Below are 7,009 nucleotides of genomic sequence, written 5' to 3'. Positions count from 1 at the left end.
ATTTGTAGGTGATTACAGTCTGCCCATGGATCCCCATTTTTAAAAGCATCATTTTGAAAGGGGTATGGTACAAGAAACCTCCAAAAAAACAAGTGGCCCCTCACTGAAATCTCAATTTTGTGTTAGAGAAGTTATTGGACGGTGCAGTGGTAGCGTTGTCACCTCACAGCAAGAGGTTCTCTGGTTCGATCCTGGGGTGCCTTCGGTGTGTAGTCTGCTTGTCCTCCTTGTGTTCATGTAGGTTTCCTACGGGTGCTCCGGTTTCCTCCCACATTACCAAGACATGCATCTGGAGCCTTTCTCCCAAGGCCTCCGCTGAAAATTGGCTTTGTTGCAAGTTGGACTTTCCTGGTTAACACATGTTAAAATTAAAATAATGCTTGCTTTTTCCTCAATAGCCGAGGTGCTAATTAGGTATTTGTTTAGTGTGAGGAATATATGAAATAAACACTGATAGTGCTGCTGTGACTAACTTTAGTTATCTTTTGGTCACAAAAATTCCGTATTTACCAGCTGATGTTGCTGATTTAAGGTTCTTAGCTTTTTACTGTATCGCTATGTTAAATGGGTTTAACATAGCGAGACAGCTTTCAAATAAGCAGTGGAGATGTCCATTGCTTATTTTAAGCTGTAAACTGTAGAATGTCTATAACCTTTGAATTCTTTAGCTGCTGAATGCAGAACACCAGCTGGTATGCTGAATTCAGAGCAGGTGACAGTAGTCCAACCTTTTTTAAGTACTGGCTTTGTGAATTAGGTCTTCCTCCATTAGTTCTACTGTAGCTGCCTGCACTCTGACTCGTATACAAATGCAAAATCTCTGGTATATGCATGCAGATTCAGTTCCTCTAAGTCACGCTTCATAGAAAGCATGTTATAAATGACAATATTTTTAGCTTACATATTTCTAACTCTCAGCCTATGAAGCCAGCACTATACACAATCTCTGTCTGAGGGTATACCCCACACTCAACTAAGTGTGCAAAACTTGGACGCTGCACTAAAGGATGCTGACTAAATTTTTTTGCTGATATTCTATCATTCATTCTAATTGCTATAACAGATCAAAGGATAACAGGATCAGAACAGATTACTAGGCTATCGACCTAGAGGTCATTGTAAGCCTAGTTGTTATATCCCAATGTAATACCATAGAAATGCTAGTCAATACCCAAGATTGCATTCAGTGATGACTGCCCATGTCCAGGAGGGTTGTGGGCTCTATCCCTGATAAGAGTTCACTGTCCCCCATCCACGTGTCCAGGTTTCTCTTGAATAGCATCAAAGAGGCGCATTATACATGAATTGATAGCCTGTTCCAAAGATGCGGCAGTCACTGGGAGATGAATCTGTCCCTCCAGCATGTCCTATTTAAGTCACAGGCCATATTTACCCAGGAACGGGTAGCCCTATTCCGGTGTGATTTATGGATATGCAGCAAGTTCATTAGGTTTGGGTCTTGGATTGCTCTGTAGGCCAACCATAAGTCTTCCATAGGAATCATGGCTCAGAAATAACACTATTGCCCACTATTTTATTCATTTTATACATTAGTTACCAAGGTAGCTATACTGGACACAAGTTTCCCTTTTCAGTGATGGCATCCGAGTACTGTCTGGTTAAGTGACCTGCTCAGGGTAGCCAAATGGTGGTGAAAGGTATTAAACATTGTACCCTGGGGTACAAGAAGTATTTATTAACAGCTCAAAGCCTTAACCCTCCATGCTAACTGCCACACTAATTTGTATGATGGTAAACATATGCTGCCTTTAAGTTATACACCTGAAGGTCCATTCCATATAGTTTATAATGGTCTGGTGGCCTTTTTGGTGGCTTTGATGTGACCAGAGATACAGTACAATCTTTGCCTTCAATTACTTCAGCTCATTCATTCCTGGCTTCAGTAATGTTCTTCAGGTTTCATTTTCTATATGGTACTCTTGAAGAGGTGCTGTCAATGGGCCAATTAATTTCAGACAACATGTATTCTTAATGTTCTAAGCTCCCAAAGATGACAAAGTAATCATGTTCCTCCTATTGTGCAAAAGTTTATATTAACCATCAAACTATTCATATATGAATCAGCAGATGTGAATCCATGATATTGAGCCATTGCCTTAAGTTTTTTTTTCTTTCCTCTGCCAGTGTTTAGAATTCAGTATTTCTGCTTGTCACTAGATGACCGTAGTTATGACAGATGTGCCACCACTAACTGGACCTCAACTCTGCTTGTGGCTAGAGGACAAAAGGAAGTTTCCCATTTTCCAAATGCCAATGTCCACAATATATTAACTCATTCATGTCTAGAGCTGCAGTCATGTTTTGCTGTGCTTCACTCCTGCAGCATAGTCATGCGGGATTCCTTATCTTATTCAAGCTATCTTGAAGAGAACTGCAGCAGAGGAATTAAATGCTATAGTTTGTTTACTGCTGACGTGCCTAATTATTGAAACCCTATCTGATGAGAGAAAGATCTGGAAACAGGCAGCTCATGACAGAAGAACAAATCACCACTTAAAAGTAATTTTACAGGTATTAAATGCTAGACAGATTATGGATGAAGAATATACTGTATATAGGGTTAAGGCTAATGAGCTAGTTTCCGTGATTCAAACAGGTTTCAGAGAATTAATTTTCTATACAGGCCTTATTGAAATTACACCACATCTATTGTCTCTGCATTAGCTATTTATCAAGCCTGTCATGACAGTATGTAAACATTGAAAGAAATATCTCATAGAACCCAAGACAGTTATTTGCAAATATTTGGTGTCAAATATTTTTGTGTCTGGAACTAAATAATTAGAATTCTCAGTAGAAATAGTGTTCAAATTGAGCTACTAGGTTTATTTGCAGTACTAGGAAACTTGGAAGAATAAAGGAAGCTTTAAATACAGAAAACTGACATTTTCCACATACTGCAAGTAGATCAGTTGAAAAGTCTGACATGGTCCAGTATGCTAAATGCCTGCATGTTGCTTGTGAAAAAGCCATAAAGGTATTTAATCCTTTTATTTTTTTCATGGAGAGAAAGATAAACAGCATATATAGATAAATGCATGAATTATTGTCAAGTTAAAATAATTTGTCAGTTGTTCTTTGCAATGGTTTACTGGTGCATGCAATCAATCCCTGATATCTAGCAAAATAATTTACAAATGCCTTATTAGTATAGGTAAATCATTGCCTGATACCCACCATTAAATAATTTTGTTAAGGTAGTAAAAATACTGATTGGGGAGTGAATCTAAAACAACTAAAAATATAGTAGAATCCTTATGTTTTTGTCTCCTCCCTGTTATCATAAGTAAGTGAACCCAACTAAATATTGACCCCATCATAATTGACTGTATGGCAAACTGGTTATAAAACAGAGTACTTCTGATCAGAGAAAATGACACCCTCTCAAATGAAAATATATCTAGTGACATCCTTTAAGGTTCTATCCTAGGCCCTCTCCTATTTGGGCTCTCTCTGAAGTACAGGCAAATGCCAGCAATCTAGGAATCATCATACATGTACCTTGCTGATTGAATAATACTGCAACATGACCTTGACCACACTTATATTAATGTTCTGTGGTCTCACCCTAACTGCAAATAAATGTAATATACTTAGCTTTGGTAAAACGAGTATTCATACACAGCATCACATAACTGGAATTTTTATTAAGACTAATAAGACTGACTCTGTGATCCTAATACTGCCAGAAAAATCCTTTGGCCTTCTTCATCTCATGGGGTCTTGTCCAAATCCTAGTCTGTTTTAATTCCCCTTTACTCTGTCAGAATCTGTTTCAAAAACTTTCCTAAATAATTCACATTTACTCACAACAAACTGACTGGTTGCTGTCAAAATGGTTTAATCGAAATGCTAAACAATAATGTTTTTTGCTCACCACAGAAAATGAAAAGACGACCCTCCTGGCCTACTCCACTTACATTCAACAATCATGTAAGAGAACCAGTATCCACAGTCAGATACTTAGCCTTTACGTCAGACCCAGAGCTTACAACAATATCAATTAAAAATTAAATAAATCATTTAAAAGTAAAAATTAACTCTGCTATTCCTGGCTGTAGGAAGTTTTCCCACAGTAATATCCATAAAGGTAAAACACTTGTAGGCAAAACTATTTTACTTCAACTAGAATATGATTTTACTCATTCCTTCCTATACTTCATAGAAAAATGCTCTCCGAGCTGCACATTTTCTCTAGCAGAATTTGCCCTCTCATTCTCCTCCACTTCCACAATATCAAACTATCAAGAGGGCAGACTGCACAACAAACGCCTGACTATCATCCAACTAACACACATTCACAAAGCACTCTATATATCGATTCTTTCTCTAGGTTCTTAAATTCAGATTACTTGTTAAAAACTTCACAATCTCACCTCTGAGCCTGTGGTCATAATAGCACTATTTTGCAAAGACTTAATGATATCCATAACAAATTCATTTTCCATACTAGTGCGCAAAGTTTGAGATACCCTTCCCAACAACATCAGGAACATACACGTAGACAAATAATTTAGACTGAAATTAACTAAAGATCTGAAAATAATGCCAAATGCTCTTGCTTTCCACCTTCAGTCATAAATTAAGTATGCACACCAGTAGGCATTAGTTAATGATGTACTGTAAACTCTTGCAACCTTGCAGAGAGATTTTTATTTGACTTGTAAATATTGTATATATTTCCACAAATATGACAGTTGCAGGTCTCCAATTCTCCTGTCTCAATCTAAAAAGTGTAATTTGCTTTTTTATTTAGCTCTGCCACCCATGCAGTGTATATCATCATCATCATCTGTGTATTCATAATCTCTACCATTATTGCTACCTCAAGTTTTTTTTTTATGTTACATTCACTACAGAGTATGCCTTATACTCATTAAATGGAGTTGATATTTCATTGTCTTTCATGCAGAAAGTCAGGAAGTAGAAGGAAGGAGAAAGAACAGGAAGACAGGAAAGACATGGCAATGAGAATGAAGCCCGGGTGAAGCGACATGACAGACAGTGGTGATATGTGTTGTCAAGAAGACAGAGTAAGAAGTTGTCACATAGGGGTCAACACCAGAAGGACAGCATGTGGGAAATAGACAGGGCAGGACAATCAGTCAGATGGAAAGACTGGAGAAATATTAAGCAGTACAGCCTTTCTGGACAGCCAGTGGTACAGGGAGTGCAGCGCAGGGAGAGATGAAGCTGAAAGGATTACTTGAGAACTGCATGGCGTACATCAACAGTACTGGGGAAGGTTGAAACTAGAAAGGATTGTGGTGTGTGTCAGGAAATGAAATAAAAGATGAGAGGCAATGTGTGCAAATAGATTGGGATTTTGGTGATCCAATGTACCATTCCTATGACTTACGCCCAGTAAGATAAGGAAAGAGCTGACCACTGTGTTCAAAGGGGAGGGGTGGGCACATGTGGTGCACATAGGCAACAAAGAGCTTTGAGTTGGAAGAGCTGGTATAGCTAATCAGCAGGTAACTCTGAGGAGTTACCTTTGCCAGCATCTAGTACGCAGGAGAAGGAAAGGAGTAGCGATAATAGTAACTGGCTCGGAGAGGAAAAAAGGAAAATGGTTTGGGACTGTTTGGAGAATGGTAGGGGCTGAACAGAAAGACTTGGTCAATTTCACAGTCAAGCCCCTTGTTAGTACAAAGGTGGTACTAGTATGTAAAGCTTGTCTGGAAAGGTACATCTCCTCAAATGTACATTTAAACAATTAAGGAAGGTGGGGCAAGTGTCACTGAAGCAGAAGGGAGGTGTGGGTAATCAGGCACAAGGAAGATGGAAAATGGATGGAGAAAAACAAACATAATTCAGAGCACTTGGAGTTACATTACTGTGCAATACAGAGAGACTGGGATGGAAGATCAGGAATTGTAAAGTGTGCTACAAGAGGATTAGCTCATCAATACCAAAGTAGCAGTCTCCTGTCTGTGCTACAGTAGCACAGAAAGGAGGCCGTAAGACATGGATTTGCCATTGTGTACAAAATGCTTAGTGATGCCAGCAAGGGATGAGGGAATCTATCTGCAGGAGCTTGTCAAATAAGATGCTGTAGATTACGAGGATCTTATGCTAGAGGTGAGGATGCAGCAAGGTTAATAACTTAGTGTAAGCCACCTGATTATTAATGTACAGAAAAGGATACGTAATTTTGGTTCACTACATTCTACTACAACTAGGCATATAACATCTGTGTGGGGAAAATAGAATACATGAGTGGAGTAGAAGAAAGAGGGTAACAATTATGGGGAAGTTAATCTGGCACTATCGTACTAGAACCAAACTCCAGAGCAGAGAAGGACCAGGTAATAAATGAGGGCTTGAACCAAGAGGGGTTCTGCTAGCTGGTACAGGAGTGCACCAAAACAGATAGAACTCTGGTAATTGGACTAATGATCATAGTGGGAACATTTCATAAATAAAGTCCTCAGTGGATCCACTCTTAATGGAAACATAAATGCTAATTTCCTAAGAGATCATAAGAGATAAGGGGCAGGTTGTGAATGCATATGATCACATTGGGGAAGTGTACATACATCACTCTGAAGAGAATGGGCAACAGGGAGAAAAAGGTTCAGGCAGCATAATATGCAACCCTGGCTCAGAGACAGAGTACAGGATCAGGGAGCTGCTGTCTCTGTTCAGGTCTATGGTGGCAAATATATTCCCCATCGGTGCTTCAGTGAGATGCATGTTAACCTCCCATTCATATGCCGCTACAAGAGATGCAGTGCATATCTGTTGGAAGGACAAGATTTGAGGTTGCCAAACATCTTACACTTACACACAGTACACAGACAGCTACTACAGCCACACAGCCATCAGTGATTGCAAGGTCACGGATAATGGCATTCCTTTGGGCCAGCACATAGAACTGCTCATGAATGTTCCATGGTTCTACCCATCCTATATATCTGTGAGCACATGCGGGGGGGGGGGGGCAACTCCTGCAGGCTCCTTTTGCATAGGTCATGAACTGCAG

This window comes from Protopterus annectens, chromosome 10.part0 (genome assembly GCF_019279795.1).
Source record: "Protopterus annectens isolate FY-2018-M chromosome 10.part0, PAN1.0, whole genome shotgun sequence".
Classification (NCBI taxonomy): Eukaryota; Metazoa; Chordata; order Ceratodontiformes; family Protopteridae; genus Protopterus; species Protopterus annectens.
The sequence above is the reverse complement of the archived record's forward strand: the minus strand, read 5'-3'. Positions refer to the sequence as shown.